A 22,647-nucleotide genomic window follows, 5' to 3' on the forward strand; every position below is an offset into this window, starting at 1 on the left:
AAGGGCATCTCCACTGCAGCCTCCCTATGGACACTGCCCTCACTCCAAAGTTTCTCCTGGCACCAACAGCAGGCACCCATGAAGAGAATTACAATCAGGCACCTCCAAGTAAAGCTTCTACTAGTGGAGAATTCCTTAGGGCCTTTCTGAAGAACTCATGCTCACAAAGGTCATTTAAGGTTTCACACAGTGTGTTTGTTTCTGGTCCTGGGAGACATATTCTTATGGTTCCAAATTTTGCTATGCTACAATGTATAACTTTGTACGATGAAAAAAAAACAACTCCTGGGATCACCACATGTCTCCAGAACCTAATGCAAAGCCATTAATATTTTCCTCTGCCTGCTTTTTGGGCTTCATCTCTTGTAGCCTTAAGAACAGATGGTAGGCTGGAGATGAGGGAGATGCTGCTGACAAATAGGGCCAGCCTCATATTTTGGAATGCAATGCTTCTGTAAAACTTTTCAAGATTATCTCCTCTCTCCCTCCTATATCTGTTCACTTACATTCTCAGGCAAAATTAACCTCTCTAATTTCTTTTTTTTTCCTCCCCACTCTTTTTTTTATTGGTGCACTGTATTCATACATCATAGTTGGATACAAACTTTTGTAGACATACATGCACACATCACCCAGTCCACCCCCACCCGATCCCCACCCCATTCTCTCCCCATCCCTCCCTCCCATGCTTGGCTTAGTGGTTGACATCTAGTATTATAGCAATTTATCCAAAATTAAAAATGATAATCTCACTTAACAGTTTCATTTGTCTGATACCAAGCTTTTGATGACTTAAAGATAACATTTCAATATTTCTTTTTGCTTTCTTTCTTACCAGAGAATATTTTTTTCTATTTTTTTTTGGTGAAACTATCATATATTTATATATTTATTTTTCAGAAAAAAAATCTATCCTAATATGGAATATGGATTCTAGATGCCCAAAACGATCTTGAAAAAGAACAAAGCTAGAAGATATATATTTTCTGATTTCAAAACATATAAAGCTACAATACTTGAAACAGTGTAGTACTGTTCTAAAGGCAGATATATAAACCATTGGAGTTAAATAAAAGCCTAGAGCTAAATTCTTCCCTATATTGTCAAGTTATTTTTGACAAGGTTTCCACGAACATTTGGTGGTGAAAATAATAATTTTTTAACTAAATATTGTTGAAACATAATAATTACATGGAAAAGAATAAAGTTGGACCCTTACCTAATCCCATATACAAGTATTAACTCAAAATAGATAAAAGACCTCAATATAAATCTTAAGACTATAAACTTTTAGGAGAAAATCTGGGTCATAAAACCTCACAACATTGAAATTGGCAGTGATTTCTTGGATATGATTTCAATGGCACAGGCAACAGAAAAGTATACAAACTGCCTAAAAAATAAAAAAAATTGTATATCCAAAGACAATGTAAACAGAGTTAAAAGTTACTAATAGAATGGGATAAAATATTTCCAAATGCTATATCTGAAGGTATATTAATATTCCAACTAGAAATCCTAAAAATTAACAACAATAAAGGCAAACAATACAATTTAGAGATAGGTAAAAGACTAACATAAATAATGAATCTCCACAGATAACCAATCTTAGTTGTCTGTTGGATGGAAAATCTTGTTTCTCTGGTTCTGGTGTGTGTGTTACCTATTTCTTCTTTGTGGTTAATCTCTTTGAGTATTTTCTCTAGCGCTGGTTTTGAAGACATAAATTCCTTCAGTTTCTGTTTGTCATGGAAGCTTCTTATTTCTCCATCTAATTTGATAGAAAGTTTTGCTGGGTAGGAAATTTTTGGCTGGAAGTTGTTTTCTTTCAGAGTTTGAAATTTGTTACTCCAAGCCCTTCTGGCTCTCATGACTTGGTTTGGGAAGTCTGGAGTGATTCTAATTGGTTTGCCTCTGAATGTCACTTGGCCCTTTGTTTTTGTTGCCTTTAAGATTCTCTGCTTGGCTTCCACATTGGTCATTTTGACAATTATGTGGCGTGGGGATCCTCTTCTCCGATCCTGTCTAAAGGGAGTTCTATACGTTTCCTGGACCTTTGTATCAACCTCTTGCTCTATGTTTGGAAAATTTTCTGCTATTACTTCCTTGAAGAGATTGTTGATCCCTTTGGTTTCACTTTCTTTTCCCTCCTCTATTCCAATTATTCTTAGGTTAGCTCTCTTAAAATGGGCCCATATTTCTTCAATATCAGATTCCTGCTGTCGGATATTTTTTTTCTAGATTAGAAACTATGAGTTCATTTTTGGATTGCTCATCTTCTAAGAGCGATATTCTGTTGTCCATGTGTTCTAATCGGTTGTTTGTGCTTTGAATTGAGGCCTTTACTTCATTAATTGCATCCTTTATCTCTTTTTGGCTCTCTCTGAGTTCTTTTCGAAGCACCTCTATTATTTCTACAGTTATTTTCCTGATTTGATCTTCTAGAAATCTATGATTTTCTGTTTTATCGGGTTCTGATGTTGTGGGGTTGTGGGCATTCACTGCTCCAGTATTATTCCTCTTTCCCATGATTTCCGATGTTTGTGCCTTCTCTGGGTTCTTCCCTTGGGTCACTATGACTTCCCTTAAGGTGTTCTGGATCTCGAGTCAGTAGTATCTCGGACCCCACTACTCCTTTACTGGGTTTTATCACAGAGTCTCCGACCCAGAGAGTCGATAGAGGCTGCTTTAGGCTGTGGGGGGTGCCAGGTTGCACGATCTCCTATGGTGTGATATCTCTGCCACTGCCACTCCCCCACTGGGTCAAGTCCCAGGGAGTACAGTACTGGGATTTCTCCTTTGTGGCCCGCAATTTGACTCACTGTTCTTGAGTTCGCAGATGTAGCTGTACTGGACTCGGTGAATTTGCTCCTTCTGCCGCCGGTGGCAATATGGCGCCGCTGCTACGCCCTCGGCCATGAGGCTGGCTTATTTCTTCTTGGTTTTGAGTTCCACTCTGAGTCCCTGCAGCATGTGCTGAGCTCAGCCACTGGGAGCTTTAGATGCTCCCTGCGCCAAAAGATCCCACCTGCCTGTTCTGCAGCGGCTCACCTCGGCTTGCTGTAGCCGTCCGATGAAATCGCCGCTGCTGCTGGCAGTATGGCGCTGCTGCCGCGTCCTCGGGCATGAGGCCGGTGTATCTCCTTTGTGGCTCTGAGCTCTGTTCTCAGTCCGCTTTCTCTCTGGAGCCTGGTGATTTTTTTGTTTCTCTGGTAATGATGTTTTCTGGCTATGAAAGGCGCTGATTTTGTGGTAATGGAGATCGGTTGTTAGCGGGGCTCTTAAGCCCCGCTTTTCTCGGTTGCCATCTTCCCGGAAGTCTCTCTAATTTCTTGACATCATCTTTATAAGATTATTTGGCATGTAGCTCATTAGGTTTGAATTTAATTTTACCTTTCTCTTGTAACAGCTATATGATAAACATTCACATCAACCTATTGGTAACATAGGTATTCTGTTATCTACTCCTTCTTTCTTATTGCAATTTGTTGTTACCTATTTTTTTCTGCCACAAGCCCTCTGGCCTTCTCTTCATTCACAACCATTGCTTGTGGAGAAAAGTATAATAAAATAGGATAAAAGAGAATGAAGAGAAATGGAATATATTAGTATAGGGTAGATCAAATTATGAGAGTAGGGTTGGAAATCTAAATTTTAACACACACACACACACACACACACACACACACGCATGCATGCACAAAGGCTGGTAGAGCATTTGCTTAGTGTGCACAAGGCTATGGGTTCAACCATCAGCAAAAACAACCACTCCTTTGCAAAATCTCTAAAACATAAATGTCTGTAAGTCAATAAAGTATATGTTGAATATTTTATAAAACTATGACTACATATTCAGTAAAATCTGTAATTACTAGCATTCATTCAGAGGTTTCAGAAGAACAAGCATTTGAAGTTCACCAAGCCTACTTCCATGCATTTGGGGAAGGCTGCACCTTGTATTTTCAGGACAGAAAAATCTTCATCCTGATGTAAGGTATTGATAATATTTCTCCTGCCCTAATGTAATGTTTCTCCAGAGAACTCCAGCCATCCAAAAATAATGCCTTCTCCAAGAGTTGAGTTTAAAGGCAACTTTTTAATGTCTATTCTCTATAATTCCTGAAAGCTACCCCAGTCAAAATTGAGAAATGGAAGAATTTTATCTTTAGGGTATCTCCACACCTCCAAAAAGGCTTTATACTTTCTCCCAAATACCTCCACTTCAAGCACCCAGTTGAGGATATATTTTGGGCAAAGGGGTCTTTTGTAATACTCCTATATCACCTTACAAAGGCATTAGTTAGTTCTTCAAGAAAATATAGGTGAAGTGACTTAACTGAAGTGACAAGAGCTGCCAAGACAAGTCTAAGGCATATCAAAGCTTTTTCGTAAGTGCTGTCAGCCTCAACCTGACAAATGACATGCTTCTGCCCATACAGTACTTGTTTTAAATATATGTATTATTTTCAGTTCATTATCTTTTTCAGTTTTCTTTTTTCCAACAATTAAAAGTAAAATGCAATTCTAAATGAAAGTGTATAGCTCCAGATTTATTAAAATGCAGAACAATCTGGGCATGGTGGCACATACTTGTAATGGGAGGCTAAGTCAGGAGAATCACAGGTTCAAGGCTACACTCAGAAACTCAGTGAGGCTCTCTGCAACTTAATAAGACCTTTTTTTCTAAAATAAAGTTGGGGTTGTAGCTCAGAGGCAGAATGCCCTGGATTTCAGTCCCTGGTACCACAAGAAGGAAAAGAAAGAAAAAAGAAAGAAAGAAAAAGAAAGAAAGAAAGAAAGAAAGAAAGAAAGAAAGAAAGAAAGAAAGAAAGAGAGAGGAAGGAAGGAAGGAAGGAAGGAAGGAAGGAAGGAAGGAAGGAAGGAAGGAAATAAGGAAGAGAAAATAAGCAAGCAAGCAAGCTAAAGGTTCTAATGCTGTATTGGCAGTATCAAAGCGTCAGTAAGGGATAGACTGAAGTATAAAATAGCAGAAATGAGAGGCCTCCTAGGTAGAGAAAAGTAGACAACTATATGACCCAGACAAACTGCTATCTGGCTTTTACATAAGGAACATTGATTTCCTGGGCATAACATGCATGTGCAAGTAATGTCAAATTTCTCAACTTAATTATCAGGCTCTTTTCAAATTATAAAAAACAAAGTGGTAAGTTCTAAAAATAATCAAATATATATATATATATATATATATATATATATATATATATATATATAATCAACTTGCATTTTAAATAAAGCAATAACGTGGTGTTATTAGTGCTCACTTGTGGCCTTGTACATAATATTTTGGGGAAAGAAAGTATTAAAGATAGCTTAGAATCCAAATTTTTGTCTGTAAAAACAATTTTGGCCTCGGTGTGGTAGCACAGTCTTATAATTCCAGTACTTGGGAGTCTGAGACAGAAGGCTCACAGGTTCAAATCCAGTTTCAGCAATTTAGCATGACCCTGCTTCAAAATTTAAAAAAAAAATTAAAGGGCTAGGGTTATACCTCAGATGTAGAATGCCCCTGAGTTTAATCCCCAGTACCCTGCCAAAAACATTATCATATAAGTATTAAGTACTAATGAACTGTGTCCTTTTAGGATCATTCTTCATCAATAGAGTGGTAGTATACAGAGAATTATTTTATTTTCTAATATGAAAACCTGAATATAGACAGTGGCTACTTTTCATTGCCTGCTGTTGTGTATTCTGTTAATGTAAAGCTGCTTATTCAATATCTCTGCATCATGCCTCATTGCCTTGACCTACTCATTCCAAAGCATCTGCAAAGTGAACAAATAAATGGCAGGAGGTAAATGTACTAGTATATGTTCAGTGCATTATAGGATTCTGTTTTCATTATATTTTCCAGGAGCCTACTGTCCAGTGAGAACCAATGTAGATCAAGGATTACCAAATGCATCAATAGTTCTGCAAGAGTAAAATAAACTAAGGGCTTAGAAATTGTTCTTAACTACACGTAGTGAAACAGAGAACCTAGGAAGTAATGGACCTCCAGAAATTACTTCCAATTTATAAGTTTTTTGCTGACCTCTCTTTTGATTATCCCTGTCAACAATACTGCCTTCTAGGAATGCTGCTCATGGTCAGAAGTTACTTGAGTCAATAGGCTACAGAAACTCCTAAAATCCCCTCTTCTTACCCATACATAGTCTCCCCCAAAAGTGCAGTGATATTCAATTCACTCAGCAATATATACTTAAAGCCTATTTAGGGGCAGCCATTGAGGGAGGTATACAGTACATAAAAAATTTTCCTTCTCTTTTTCTTACCTTTTACTCTAGATCATGTTCAGCAAACCTCTATAAAAAGCAGTGTTTTAGGCTTTACAGACTCTACAAGGTTTCTGTTTCATATTCTTTTGTATATTTTTAGACAACCTTTTAAAATATAAAAATACTTTTTAGCTTATGAACCATATAAAAATAATCCATGGGTCTGAATTGGCCCACAAGCCAGCTCTACGCTACACTGTTAACTATCTAATGTACTACTCAGCTGTTCACACATGCTACATGAGAAATCATACCAAAAGTCAGTTATACAACAGTGATCACCTTTTCTCTCACAGGTCTACAGATCATCTAGGGGAGCTCTGCTTACTTTTGATTTTGAAAAAATATACATGTGTATACTAAGATTATCACAGCTATATAACCTCTGTTTTTGAAGGGATTTAGACATGAGAGAATAATGCTTTTTTGAAAAAAATGCATCTTTATTTACAAAGGTATGCACAAAAACCGGCCTTTTTGTATGTGAAAAGAGACATTATGCTAGTCCAATTTCTTCTGTATTTGCTACCATCTGTTCTCTTGTAAATGATGAAGATGCCTAACATGTATCAACATATACGATGTACCAGGAACTATATATAGCCTTACAAACCTACTAATGTATTTAATCCTCAAAATTATTATTCCTAAAATAAAATTGTTGCCCAAGGTCCTACTTCAAGGAAATTGGAAAGTTTGTTAAGCACTAGGCCATATTGCATCTCAATATTTCTTTATAGCCAATGAAAATTCTCATGGCACTGTGCAGAATAATGAGATAAACAAAAACAGGAGTCTGTATTCAGATTTTAAATCTTCAATTTTTCTTTTTATAACTAATTTTTTCTTTTTTAAACTAACCCTTGTGGGGTGCATGATAAATGTTTTTAGGAATTAGATTTACCTTGTTTGAAAATGCTCATATCATGGGATCAGTTTATAAAGCCTTTAAGCTATTTGAACAAAAGGATGACTATGTATTCAGCAACCATTTCTGTTATGCAAACAAATGAGGTCGGTTGAAGGCTGATCATTTTATACATGCACATGTGTTGAACATTGAAACACATCTGGCCTTAGCCATTTAAATGTAAATGGTTTGAAGAAAATTGCTTCTACATTTTTATGACAATTTATGTTGAAGTTAATTTTAAAGATATAATAAAGTAAGCTATATAAAGTACACTTAGTTGTGTAGCTTGGTAATTTTTACTGTTAAAGTACAAACCCTCCCATTTGCCTCTCCCCTTCCTATAATCTTCATCTAAACCAAGATATATAATATTTTCAATATCCTCTGAAGTTCCTTCCTTCTCTTTCTCAGTCTGTGCTCCCATACTCACCCCAAAGGAAACCAATATTGTATCTCCCACCTTCATCAGCTAGTTCACCTTTTCTTGAATTTGATTAAAATTTAATCATAAGTATATATTTTGGTTTCTGATTTCTTTCACTTGACAGTAATATATGTGAGTTTCTTCCATGTTGTTTGTACATAAGCAATTTATGCTTTTTATTATCATATAGTTTGCTATTGTATGAATATACTTATTCATTCTCTTGTTGATGAGCATTTGACTTATTTCCAGATTTTGGCTATTATGAATAAAGTTCTAATGACTATTCTTGTATTTGTCTTTTTGCGGACACATCCATACATTTTCTTGGATGTTCCAAAAATAGAAATGTTGAGTTATAGGGTAAGTATGTATTTAGCTTTAGTAGTTTTCCAAAGTGATTATGGAATTACATGTTAAAATGTCTTAAATGATACATAGCACTGCTTAGTGGGAGTGCTATAATTCAGTTATAAATAAATTTTGACATTATATACAATAATAATGTTAAAATGAAATATTTTGATGCAATAAAGTTTTGAGTTTTGATGTAACTACTAAGATTGGCAAATATGCTTGTTTATCCATATAACATGCTTCATCTTATAATTACTTGCCTAAATTGAAATGAACATCTCAGTAAGTATGTATTATTAATTATATAAATAAATATATAACAACTAGTTTTCCAAACACAAGAGCTGAATCTCTACTAGAAATTTTACTGGGGGTGGGGGGAGAGCTGTCAGAGAAGGCACATCCCTCTGCTTTAGAGAATTATTAAATGCAAGAGGGTGACACTAGATATTTCCAGAAGAAGATGTCTCATTTAACTAGAGAGCAAAATTTCCTGCTTTTGCTTAGTTAGACCTGGAAATACTGAATTGAAATAAGTTGTGCAACTCTTGGCTTTCCTCTAGTTGTTCTTTAGGGTAGGCTATTTGGCTTATGGCATGCTAGATTCGAAAAAGTAAGACTTTGGCAAAAGTCAAAAGAATCTAACAGGAAATTCATGTTAGAGAGGAAATAAAGGTGAAGGCCAAAGGTGGCAGAGCACCCAGAAAGTTCTATGGTGTAAAAAGTTGGACCCAGCTCAGTGGTAATTATCACTGTCATTTGGATTATTAGTGTCTACTAGAAACCACTTTTATGCATAAGTCATCTGGTGAGTGTTGGTCCTGTTCTTCTCTCATCAACTTTCCATGGCTGAAGTCCCAACCTGCTTTATGGTTGGGCCTACACAGATCCCTGGGAGGCACACACAAACTCTTTTTTTTTTCTTTTAACAATTTTTTATTGAACATAAATAGTATACATTTAAACTATATTTGGTGCCCTCTCCCCCCCCGCCCCCATTTTCCCTTCCCCCCTCCCACTAATGGTTGTCCAGGTTAACCATGTCTTATTCATAATTTTACACATGTTCAGGAGTAGACCCTCATTAATCAAAATCGGCCTTCCTCCTCTCCTATCTTACCATTCAAACTTTGCTGATATTTCCCCTCCAATATCTGGAGTCCCACTGGTATCCTTTGTGTTTCCTAGTTTGGGCATATTAGAGGAAACATATGTATCTTCTCCTTCTGTGCTTGGCTGATCTCACTTAACATAATGTTCTCTACACACAAACTCTTAATGAGAGAATCACATTTTATGCTGAATTGAGGACCAGAACCCTTGGAAAACAGTGTGGAAGCCTACTTCTCTTTTCTCTTTCAGATCTCACTTACTGGACACTTTTAATCCAAGCTGTGTTACTACAGAGCTTATCTCACACAGAGTTGTATTCCCTGATCCTATTATTGACACTATAATTTACTCAAAAACAGGATGATTATAAAGGTCTGAGAGTATCATTTTGAGAAACGTGGAGGTTCAAAGATGAAGAAATAGAAGAGAGGATAATGCATCTGGTTGTACAGCAAAAGTTACCTTCCTTGTGTGAGAAGTCAGAAAATACAGATCACAACATGACATATTTCAGGAGAGCAACGTAACAGAGGAAGACACTTTAGCTTAGGTCAGGCAGAAACTCAATAAAGCAGTGGCCTAATCCATTTAAATATGTAATGGTAAAAGTGAGGCTCGAAATATCCATACCCAATAATGCCCAAAGAATGCTATGTAATAGCAAGGGATACTAAAATGGCAATGTCAAAAGGAAGTGATGCACTTCAGAAACATCAAATGAAATAAATGTCAATGCCCAAGAAAATTATGAAATATCACAGTGGAGAAGGACAATGAACATTCTCTCTTGGATGCATTTGCTTAGATTTCTTTCCCATGAATTACCTAGAAGTAAATACAAAGAAAAATGGCCTAGTGGGAATAAAGTACTCCTATTTGCAAGTAAGTGTGTGTGTGTGTATGTGTGTGTGTAGAGTGTGTTTGTGTGTGTGTGTGTAGAGTGTGTTTGTGTGTGTGTGTGTGTGGAGAGTGAGAGAGATCAAATGTATAGTATGTATGAAATTTATATTTTGTTACATATTATATAATATATAGGGTTAGAATTAATTTTGTATTTTTAATTTATCCCATATATTTTATATGCATAAAAATATTTTCTAAATATCCAACAAACTGTTGATAGCCATAAACAGGATTTTTGATAATTATATTCAGTGGCAAAATGGGACAGGAAAGGAGATGTATTATTTCATATTATATATTCCTTCTATTCACTGTTAATTTTTCATAATAAGACTATATTCTTTTTATAATTTAAAAACTAATGGCTAGGCATGGTGGCACACACTTGTAATCCCAGCATTTGGGAGGCTGAAACAGGAACATCGCAGTTCGTGGCCAGCCTCAGCTACTTAGTGAGGCCCTTGCACAACTCAGTTAGACCCTGTTTCAAAATAAATAATAAAAAATAAGGCTGGGGATGTACTTCGGAGGTAGAATGCCCCTGGGTTCTATCCACAGTTCTGCAAAAAAGGGGAGGGGGAGAGTGATATGTTCTATATCAATTGATAGAGCAGTTGTGTGGCTGAATGTTGAGTTCTTGAGATGTAAAGAATATTTATAGCTGAGAATAAAATCGTACGCTGAAAATAGATTGAACACCATCATCTCCTTAACAAGGACTTTCAACTTGATTGTCTTGGCAATAGAGGGCCTTCAGAGAATTTTTGGCCTGAAGTAAGTAGATAAGAACAATTAATTATACAGAAAACACATTTTTCTCTTCATAATGATTTTCTAACAGCATTTAGCTTACTAGCTTTTTCAATTCTACTTTCATATTTTGTGTATTCTATGTTATCTAAGTTATCTCATGGACATATTAACTTTCTAGGCACTTGAATAAATTAATATGTGAAGCCATATAGAACCATACACATGCTATTTTATTGTTATTTTAAAACATTATCCAACATTAATTCATGGCTTATGTATTTGAATCATTGTTTTCTGATTTATTTCTGGGATGCCAATTATAGCTTCCTTACATAATTGTCCATGAAGCTTTATGTATTCTTTGCTAGTATCTCTAAGTTTAATTCCATTTCAATTAACGTCTAAATTTTAAATATTTCTACCACCAGTTACTTATTTTCTCAAAGTTTGTGTATGCATCCCTTTTTATGTGCTATTATTTGTAAAAAAAAAAAAAAAACCTTATTTTTCGTTGTCATTGTCATTATTGAACAAGTGCTTATTTTGTCAGAAGTAGAGGGGACGCACAAATATCAGACAGTGCCCTCTGATACGTGCTCTCAGAGACTTGTACCAGAAGAAAAAAGGAATTTAGGGCAAGAGCTAGTTTGTGATTAGAGGTAGTATAATTTAAATACCTATGTAATGTCAATATGTACTTCCTAATTAGGTAAACATTAAAAAACCTTCCAGGACCTTCTGAAACTCAGAGAAAAAGGGAATATTAACATTAGTCATTTGAATCTCTAACCAATAGAAAACAGTAGCCATGTTCTTAAAGCAAATAAAGCAAAAGGAAGTAGAGTCTAATTTTTGTATTGTCTTTAGAATCATGAATAGAGGAAGTAGAGATAATTTTTTTTTATTGAAACCTTAATGAAATTCCCAGAAACTCTTTTAAGAAAAGAAAGATTTACAGAAGCCAGAAACTGAGTTACTTAAGAAGAAGCAGATTCCTTCTTGAAGAATTCATTTTACTTTCAATCAAATACAACCTCAGTGCTTAATAGAGGCCAGAAAGGGGCTTATCCTAAATAATAATTCAGGGAAAAAAACAAATTTGCTGTATTATCCTGGTAAGAAATATTATTTCATATTACTTTCTTGGAGAAATGTCAGGTAGAATTTTCTCAGAGAGATATAAATGAAGGCACTTTGGTCCTCATTTCCCTTACTAGTAATGCTAAAGGCAGAGATTCCTGGTTGCTTAATTCTGTTGACTGTGCAAATGTACTCTCTGAACCTGCTTGAAAACTAGCAAGCTTTTTTCTGTTTAAATTTTCCTGTCATCAAATTTCTGTTTATGCTCACATCAACTCTTTCAAAATCTTTTTTAGAATTGTCACTGTGATATTTTGCATGTTACTCATGGACATCCACTTGATGTTCAAATGAAATCATCCAGTTTAAAATTTTAGGAAAATAAAATTTGAATAAAGAGAGTTGTTTTATTTAAAGGAAAAGGGAATTGAACAAAAGCACTGACTCATGGGGTGTGAGGGGGTAGTGCTTATGGGTGCAATGTTTTCAGTAAGGATATAAAATGGGGAGTTAAATAACATATGCAAGAAGGAAAATTTGGCAGGCTTTAATTTCAGGCTGTATGTCAGATTATATAGCATGAATTCCCTTCTACTGAAATACTAAAATGCTGGATAAAACATAATGATCAATATCATTATAGAGCTCAAATAAAGGCAGAATATTAATGGATCCAAAAATTTAGAAAGTCAAACCTAGCATCCATAAGGGAGGAGGGGAGGAGTGGGGCAAATTCCAGAGGCAGATTTCAAAGTTGGAGTTTTGCCAAACCTTGGAGATTTTGAGTTTCTTTCATTCATGACTATACATGGTGAGGAGGACAGGACAAGAGCCAGTCTAAGTGGAGTTTGTGGTAAGTCACTCCCCACATAGAGCACTCCAAAGAATCACAACAACAATACTCATGGAATAAAATGAATAAAAAAATCAAACCCTACTATAGAAGGAAACAGAAAACTTGCCTATCTAGACCTGCTACTAGATGCTAAGAACATGAAATGTTTCTTCTTTCTTTCTTTCTTTCTTTCTTCCTTCCTTCCTTTCTTTCTTTCTTTTTTTTCAGTACTGGGGATGGAACCCAGGGGTATTCTATCTTTGAGCTACATCCCCAGTCCTATTTTTTATTCTTTATTTTGAAACAGGATCTAACTGAGTTGCAAAGGGGCTCACAAAGTAGCTGAGGCTGGCCACAAACCATGATCCTTCTGTCTCAGCCTCCCAAATGCTGGGATTACAAGCATGCTCCACCACACCTGGTGAAATATTTCCTAAAATTTCATAGTACTTATACAAAAAAACTCAAGTTGGAAATTAAATATAGTCTGGATTTTTCTGGGAGAAACAAATAGAAATTTGTTGTAGAAGACACAGAAGACTTCAAAAAGTTAGGGAAAATAGCTTATAGAAATAAACACCTGAATTTAAAAAATGAAAAATATATAATAGAAATCAAGCAACATGAGTGAGAGCCAGAAAAAACTAATAGAAGAAACAAACACACAAAACTTGATATATTAATATTATCACAGAAGAGAAAAAATTTTAATACAGAAACATTTTAAAATAGGGTGAAACTATAGACAAATAAGGAGAAACTATAAATGAGCAAATAAGGCAACCTAACTAAGGGAGATGAGAGGGGGGATGAGGGAAATTCCCTAAGGTACATGATACATTTAAATTCTCTAATGTACATGATACATATGAAAGTCAATCACTAAGCCAAATATTAGAAGGAGGTGTGGGAGAGTAAAGGGGTGGGAATTGGGGAAGGGCTAAGTGAGTGATGTATGCATGTATGCCTCTACCACCTTGTACTCCATTAAGATATATGACTACAATACACCAACAAAAATTAAATGATAAAATAAAATGGGGTGAGAGCATATATTAAAATTGCCAGGTAGAAATTTTAAAAAGAAAAAAATATAGTATAAATCTTTAGCATTTTATTTAATTATTTTAGATTCATGGGAAGTTGCAAATATTATATAGATAGGTTCTATATACCACTCACCTAATTTCATCCAATGGTTACATATCATAACTGTAATATAATATCAAAGTCAGTAAATTACCATTAGTATAAAGTGTGTATTTCGATCCATATTATTTTATCAAATGCATAAATTCTGTCATCCCTATGACAACCAAGATCCAAGACTACTGTGCTACCACAAATATCTCACTTTAATGGTCTGATTATCCTCCTCTACATTATCATTTCAGGCATGTTATAAAAGGCGAATCACATATTACTCTTATTTTTCTAATTTTATTTTTGTGGTACTGGGGATTGAGTTTATCTCTGAGGTACACCCACATCCCCATTTTTTTATTCTTTATTTTGAAACAGAGTCTAAGTTGTAAAGGTCCTCACTAAGTAGCTGGGGCTGGCAGCAAACCTGCTGTCTTCCTGTCTCAGTTTCCCAAGTACTGGGATTACAAGCATGCACCACCATGCTCGGCTTACAATATTTTCTTTTTATTGGTGCACTGTAGTCATGTATTTTTTGTTGTTGTTGTTTTTGGCGGGTTTGGGGATGGAACCCAGGGGTATTCGACCTCCAACCTACACCCTCTGCCCTATTTTTTATTCTTTATTTTGAAACTGGGTCTCACTGAGTTGCAGAGAGCCTCACTAAGTAGCTGAGGCTGTCTGCGAACTGCGATCCTCCAGTCTCAGCCTCCCGAATGCTGGGATTACAAGCATGCACCACCATACCCGGCTTGTAGTCATGCATCTTAATGGAGCATATGGTTAAAACAGTTTTGCAAACACCATTTGTTGAACAGGCTATGTTTTTTCCAGTGTATGTTCTTGGCCCCTTTGTCAGTGTATGTTCTTGGCCCCTTTTGGCCATGTGTGGATTTGTTTCTGAGTCTTCTATTTTGCTCCATTTGTCTATGTGTCTGTTTTTGTACTGGTACCTTGTTGTTTTTATTACTATGGCTTTGTAGTATAGTTTAAAGTCAGGTATTGTGATTCCTCCTCCATGTTTTTTGTTGCTGTGAACTACTTTGGCTTTTCCAGATTTTTTGTTTCTCCAAATAAATTTAAGGACTGATTTTTCTATGTTTGTGAAAAATGAACTTGGTAATTTAATGGGTATTGTGTTGAATTCATAGATCACTTTTGAAAGTATGGCTATTTTGATGATATTTATTCTGCCTATCCATAAATATGGAAGATCTTTCCATCTTCTAGGATCTTCTTCAATTTCTATTGGGGTCCAGCCCTAGCAAATATCGAGAAAGTCCTCCCAGGGGATTTTTTTTATTATAAGGATTGACTTTACTTAGTTTCCCCAAAGAATTTATTTGTAATAACCATAAAGATTTTTTATTATTTTCTACAGGGGAATTAGTAAATATGGATCTATAATTAACTTGTAAACACTTAAATTAGTAAATACCTTAATATTATTACTAGACCAATGGGGAAGAGGGTGATTTGGTTCCTCTAGGGAGTTTTTTTTTTATTAATATGTTAAGCCAAATCTTAATATAAGGGAATAGGTCCAGGTGTTTTGGCTTTCCATAAATTACAGACCAGATTCCTTTACGGGGCCAAGATTTAGTGTCCCTTTTGAAGGCCACCCGACCCCAAAGGCTGGCCATTTTAATTTACAAAATTTAATGAGCTCTAATTTATTTATAGAAACTCCATAATTCTTGGCACGTTTCTGAAAGTCAGAAAAATTTTTAATAAAACAGTTTAATGGGGTTGAGGGAAAAGATGATCCCTGCCCCATTTTTGAAACAGGCAACACGGGCCAAGGAAGTGAAAGAAGACAAAATGAACACACAAACCAGACACACAAAAGAAACAGACAAAATTTTAGAAGCACTCTAGCCAGTGTCCCAGCAGAAGGCATGGACTGGGAAGTTTGTGGTGTCCCGCCTTCCTCAAATCCCCAGAAGGAATGTTCTCCAAAACAAATACTAAATCAACAGGTCTGTTTTACCTAATGAGATTGATCCTTAGTGTATAAGGTGACTGACTTTTTGAATGGCTGAAGGCATATTTTTAATTTGGAGAGACCTCTACTGATAAGTCCCCTTTGGAACCGGGTATGGGGACCACGGGAGGTCTCTTGGTGAGAAATCTCACTGGGGCCTTCAAATTTTGTGAGATGCATACACGAGAGAGTTACCATGAGCCAATATTAAATTTATAGAGAGTTTATTATAGACTTGAGTCTGGCCTCTCGGCTCAATAGAAACAGCAGTGAAAAATGAGAGCCTTTATTTAAGCTTAAGCTTGGGTGCCTGACATAAACTAACACAGTGGTTTAGTACAGGGACCCCAAGCACATTCTGGTTTTTTGGTTTTATACCCTTTTAATAACCAGCCAATAGATTAAACCATCATTTTAACAAAATTAATTTTTAGAATGACATTACAATTTAAACATCTATTACCAGGAAGCCAATGGTAGCTGTCTTAGCCTGAAGAAAACAAAGTGTGTTAATTTTTAGTGACAATTTTGAAATTTTTAACAAACTTAAACCTTTAAAAATTTAAGCCACATGAATATGTAATAAAAATAAATCTTTATACATAGGCAAAAGAATAAAATCATTTTTTTGCCTCTAAGCTGATAGCTAAGAGCTGCAGCCAGTGTTGACCTTGGTCAGCTAAAAGTTGGCTGTTATCCAAGCTGACTTTAAATGTACACAAACACTGTTACTTAGAAGAAGTATTGTATTTTTTATAATAGTTTAGGCTAAAGTTAATATATAAACATCAAGCTGTATTAATCCAATCTTAATTACTAATTACACAAAAAAGCTTTACCTCACAATTTTTAAATTTTTAAAACTATTTTTCTGTATATGTTATTTTTATAAGCTGAGCTTTTGTCATAAAAAAAACTACTTTTAGCAGATAGAAATGAACAAAGGGCTAAAAACTCACCAAGGACACAGGTGGACAGTACATGTCCCAAGCTTCAAAGCGGGAATGTATCATGTAACCCCTGACTTTGCCAGCCAAATAACATGTTTTATCATAAATCCAATGGCAGAGACAAAAATAATTGGTGGACCTGCAGCTACATTTGGAAGAAGAAAAACTTTTTGCCAAGCAGGATGAGAGAGGGGAGATAACTAGAAACATAAACTCATGTTGTAATCTCAAACTGTATAATTTGTAAGGCTTATTTTTACAAGTGAGGGAGGCAGGACACTGAATACTTTCCTGCTCTGTGGCTGGAAGAAGCTTCTCAGCGGCCACCCCCAAAAAGGAATTTGTTCAACTCTGTTTCTGTTGGGCTTTTTGAACAAAGGAAAGACTAAGAGGTTATACAGCTTTAACACATACAGATTACAAAACTTGAACAGAATGAGTGGATTTGGGTGGCGCTGTTCTTAAGTGCCCCCTACGAAGGGAGGAGAGAAGGAACAAAGGAAAATTCAGAGTGGGGGGAGGATGACGAGAGCTCTCGCAGATTTGAACCTAGAAAAGAATTATAGGCAAGATCTTCCCAGGAAAAGAAATAACAATAAAACAGAATGTGAGCGAGTTGTCTGAGCCTGTCGTGGTGAATGAAGATTAAGATTAGCAAATTTGTGTTGAAGATGGTCAGCCGTTGTCCAGAAGGTCTGTGGATATGGGCAAACTGAAATGTGAGGCCCCCCACAGCAATGCAGCATAATGGTGAATTAATTGATCAGGAATCCACAAAGGTGCTTGAGCATCCTGTGGAAAAACAAAGGCATGCCCTCGGCCAAAGGTTAATAAAATATCAGGTTTTGTTTCAGAAGAGAGCAGAGGTGCTTGCTCCCAGGTAGCCACTCTAGTGGCCAGACAAACTGCTTCATGAGTTGTATCTAAGGCATCTTTTAAAAGATTCCATAGAGAAAAAGCATTTACAGGAACCAAATATGATTTTGCTGTTTGTTGCCAATCAAAAGGAGTCATCCACTCTGAAGCCAAAGAATCTAATTGTAAGGTATAAGGAGAAGTAGCTCCCAAATCCTAAACAGCCATTTTTAACTCTTTTATTAGTTTAAATGGTAGCGGCTCCCATTGAGGGACTTCCCCTGTTCCTCCAGAACGTACAACAAGGAAGTTAAAGAAAAATCCCCTAATCTGTGTCCTTCCACTATTGCTGCCAAAAAAACGAGATTGAAACCTTTCCAGGGCAGCCTCTTTTGACTTCTTTTTGGCCCAAGGATTTGGTGGTGCAGAGGTTTTTAAATATAAAGCTGCACTATCTGGCCAATTATCATCATCATTATGATAAGGTGCAGCAGCCTCTTCTAATTCAGCTTTTTCCGAGGGACTCAACTTATTTCCTTTTTCTATCTCATCCTCAGAAGATGATGGAGAGGAATCCTCCTTAGAAACATAGGAAGAGACCTTCCTTGTAAGCAAGGGCTTAGTTTCCATTTCTGATGCTTCATCCTCAGAAGATGATGGAGAGGAATCCTCCATAAAACCATAGGAAGAATCCTTTTTTGAAAGCAAGGGCTTAGCTTCCATTTCTGCTACTTCATCCTCAGAAGATGATGATGATGAATCCTGAATAGAACCATAGGAAGAAGCCTTCCTTGTTAGCAAAGGCTTAGCTTCCACATCTGCTACTTTAGATGCCATACAGATAGCCTCATGAATAGGAACAAGAGTATCTCTGAGGACATTCCATAAAGAGAAGGCATTGACAGGTACAATTTTAGGCTCATGATTGGTATAATATAGCTTCATTTCCTGACCTATCTTATTCCATGCTTCTAAGTTTAAATTTCCTTTTTCAGGAAACCAAGGAGAACATTCTTGTAGAAAGGAGAGAAACTGCCTAAGTCACTTAGTAGAAATGGAGATACCTCTTTTCTTTAACATATATCTAGTGATATTGTATGCATTATCAATGAAGAAACCTCTTTCTTTTGATTCAGTATGGCCCATCTTTAACATAATTGCCCTTCTTTACCTGCTTTACGAAACAGGGGGTCTGCAGCACGCTTATGCAATGTACCTGGCTCCCTGAAAATGAAGGGGGATTACTCATCAACTGTGCCCCGTGGTAGGCACCATTATGTTGGGGTCCAGCCCTAGCAAAAGTCGAGGTTCGTGTGTTGGTGAGAGAAGAGCCGAGATCATGAGAGAAGAGCTGTCACACGAGATCAGATTCAAACTTCTTCATTTTATTCAGGATTTGTTACAATTTTATACTTTCTTTTCTGGCAGGAAAGCAAGGGCATAGCCATGCAAGCAGGATCTCCAAGGACAGGAAAAGTTTTATTTTTTATAGAGTTTAGGGCAAGGGTGCCGGACATTTAAATAATCATAGTATGCTTTGGTTCACTTCACAAGGCTGACTCAAACTTAATCTTATACATTGGCCCACACTAACGTCAGTTTGAACTTAATGTTTGGCCCAAACTTTATCCTTGGGAAAAAAATATTTGCTGCCTGAGTCTCTCACAAGCCGCTGCCCATCAGTTTCAGTTATAGTGCTTATACATAAAATTCCAATTATATATATTAATCCAAATAATCCTAAAATAACTTTTTGAAGAAAGAAATGCTAGACATAATTCATGGGGGATCTGCGCCATTGCGGATCCCCTGATAGAGCTTTCTCAAGATCTGCATGAGATGTTGCAGCAGATTTCTTTTTTCAATGTTTTATAATTTTCTTTTTGTTAATTAATTAATTATTTTATTTATTTATTTATTTTGCAGTCCTGGGGATGGAACCCAGAGCCATTCTTCCTCTGAGCTACACTTTTAGTCCTATTTTTAATTCTTTCTATTTTTTTTTGAAACAGGGTCTCACTGAGTTTTGAAGGGCCTAAGAAACTGAGGCTGTCTGTGAATCATGATCCTCCAGTTTCCCCCTCCTGAATGCTGGAATTACAAGCATGTGCCACCACACCTGGCCTTTATGTTTTATAATTTTTTTTTGTAGAGGTCTTTTACCTTCTTGGTTAAGTTTATTCTGAAGTTTTTTTGGTGTGTGTGTGGTAAATCCTGAGTGGAAGTGTTTTCTGGACTTTTTCAGTGATTTTATGGTTGGTATACAGAAAAGCTTCTGATTTTTTTTTAAATTGACTTTGGATCCAGGCACTTTGCTGAATTTGTTGATCAGTTCTATAAGCCTTTCGGTTGAGTTTGTTGGGTCTTCTAAGTATAGTATCATGTCATTTTCAAGTTGTGAAAGTTTGATTTCTTAAAAATATTAAAGACCACCCTGGTCACATACTCTAAAGCTTTCAATCATGGCTGCACCTATGTATGGTTTTTTACTCTTTATTTTACAAAAACAATAATTAGACTCAGTGGGACAAATATGGAATTGTATAGGATACTGGGAAGAGTTATATACTTGGATCTGTAAACAGGCAAGCTTTACAGCCATTTGAAATCTTGTGTTTATATTTTGGTTTTCATTAGCCAGTGTGTCATCTCCCATTTTTTGAGATCTTATCTTGCAAATCAGTTTATTTTCAAACCTATATCAATTACACTTTATTTTTTGTTGCTGTTATCAATTTTATTTTTTCATAATTTATTGGTGCATTGCAATTATACATCATTTTGAGGCTTCATGTGTTAAAAACACACATGCATGCAGCTCTTTGTATATTTCTCTCAACATCTCAACTGCTCCCCTTCTCTCTCCCCACAAGAGTTAGTGAGATTGGTAATAATACCTTCAGATAATGCAGTAGTATTATTTGAACTGCTTCCTTCCCATGCCCTCTCTTTTCCCCTCCCTCTTAACCCTAATCCCCTTTGACTACTCTACTGATTTATCCTTACATTGCTTAAAGTCCTTTATGTTACCAATTTTATAAGGAAGTTAAGAGTTAAGATCTCAGTCTTTGTCCCCTTCCGTTGCTTCCTAACTTCCTTCTCAGTAGGTATTGCTTAGTGGTGCTTGGAGTATATCTTCTCAGGTGAATCAACTATAGATAATTAAGATGCCATGTCATATAATATTTTGACTAAAACTTAGCTAATTTTGTTTTTATAGAGTGCACTGAAAGATGAATGAAATGGCAGATGTGTCAGGAATATTCAGAAATGAGGTAAGTGTGTTTCAGAAACTATAGCCACCAAGATGGGCTAATCTGGACCAAGTGATGATGGTAATTTGGTTAAAGAAGCCAGCAATGGGGAATCACACAAGCATTTATCTAATATACATCTCTTGTGTTAGCACAAATCAGAGGTAGAAGCTATATAAACAGGCTAAAACATAAGTAATAGAAGAGTCATCAGTTAAAAACAAAGCAGGCCTCAAATTCTGTAAGAAATGAGATAGTGTCTAAATAAACATATAGGTGTCACATGACAAAATATTGTGAATATTTAAAAAAAAATTCATCCAACTTTCCATAAGGATTTTCATTTATTGGTTGAAGTCAGGAAAACACTTCTTCTGAGATGTGACCTTGAAATAGGCAGGATGATAAAATCTTGAAACTTCCATTTTGGTTTGGAAAATGTTTTATAAACATTACTCAAATGTCCATGATCTTTTACCATTAATCTTGTATTATAAACCTAAGGTAGGTGACAGCTTAAGAACTAAGTGCTCAGAGAGAAATTTTCAATGACAAAAGGAACTGGTCAAACCTAAGTGGTTTGGCAGGATATATAGTAATGTATTCATTCATTCTCCTCAAGCTTTATATTGCATTTTAATGCAAAGACAAAACATAGTTATAATTGCTTTGAATAACTAGGAGTTGGTTCAGTGTTCCATGTTAGGGTTGGCAAAGAGAAAAGAAATCTATCATTAGAAATGAGATGTGAAAACACAGAGCTGTGCAGCACAACAAGGGAGATATTCTCTTCAGATGGATATTGAGCACTTGATTATGGCTGGCGCCACATGTGGAAATGACAATATTTTGAACATATTGGATTTAAATAACATTAAAATTGAGAGACTCTGCAAGATGGCAACTGTGGGACACAGCACATCTCAGTCTCTGTAACACTCAAAATTCAAGGCATCTCCTAGACAAGAGGAAAAAAAAAGCAATGAAAAGTTATACTAAGTTACAAAAAATTGAACCACAGCAGAATAAAAAACAGAAGACAAAATGGGATAACAAAATTCCCCATGTGGGCCCCACCTCACTCCAGACTTCCCAAACCAAATCTTGAAAGCCAGGAGTATCTGGAGCAACATATTCCAAACTCTGAAAGAAAAAATCTTTAGCCCAAAAATTTCTACACAGCAGAAATATCACTAAATTTAATGGGAAAATAAAAATCTTCCACAAAAAATGGAAGCTGAAAGAATTTGTCTTGCAAATTTGAACTAGAGAAAATACTCAAATAGATTAATTACAAAAAAGAAATAATAAATGCCAGAACCATAGAAACAATAATTCAGATCAAATAAACAACTAACCAGAGAAGAAAAGGCTCTACCTCAAACAGAAGTTAAAACTCAAAATATTGTAAATTCAAAACCATCTCTCCATAATCATGCTGAATATAAATGGCTTCAACTTCAACTTCTCAATAAAAAGACACAAGATAGCTGGGCATAGTAGCACATGCTTCTAATCTCAGTACTTGGGGGTCTGAAAGAGGAGGATCACAGGTTCATGGCTTCCCTCAGCTACTTAGTGAAGCCCTCTGCATCTTAGTGAGACCCTGTTTCAAAATAAAGAATTAAAAAATTGGGATGGGAATGTATCTCAGAGGTAGAATGACCCTGGGTTCAATCCCCAGTACCGCAAAAAATAAAAATTTAAAAAGACACAAGGTGACTAAATGAATTAAAAACCAGAATTTATCTATATGCCACCTGAAAAAATCACACCTTACAAGT

Source organism: Muscardinus avellanarius (assembly GCF_963383645.1).
Source record: "Muscardinus avellanarius genome assembly, chromosome: X".
Classification (NCBI taxonomy): domain Eukaryota; kingdom Metazoa; phylum Chordata; class Mammalia; order Rodentia; family Gliridae; genus Muscardinus; species Muscardinus avellanarius.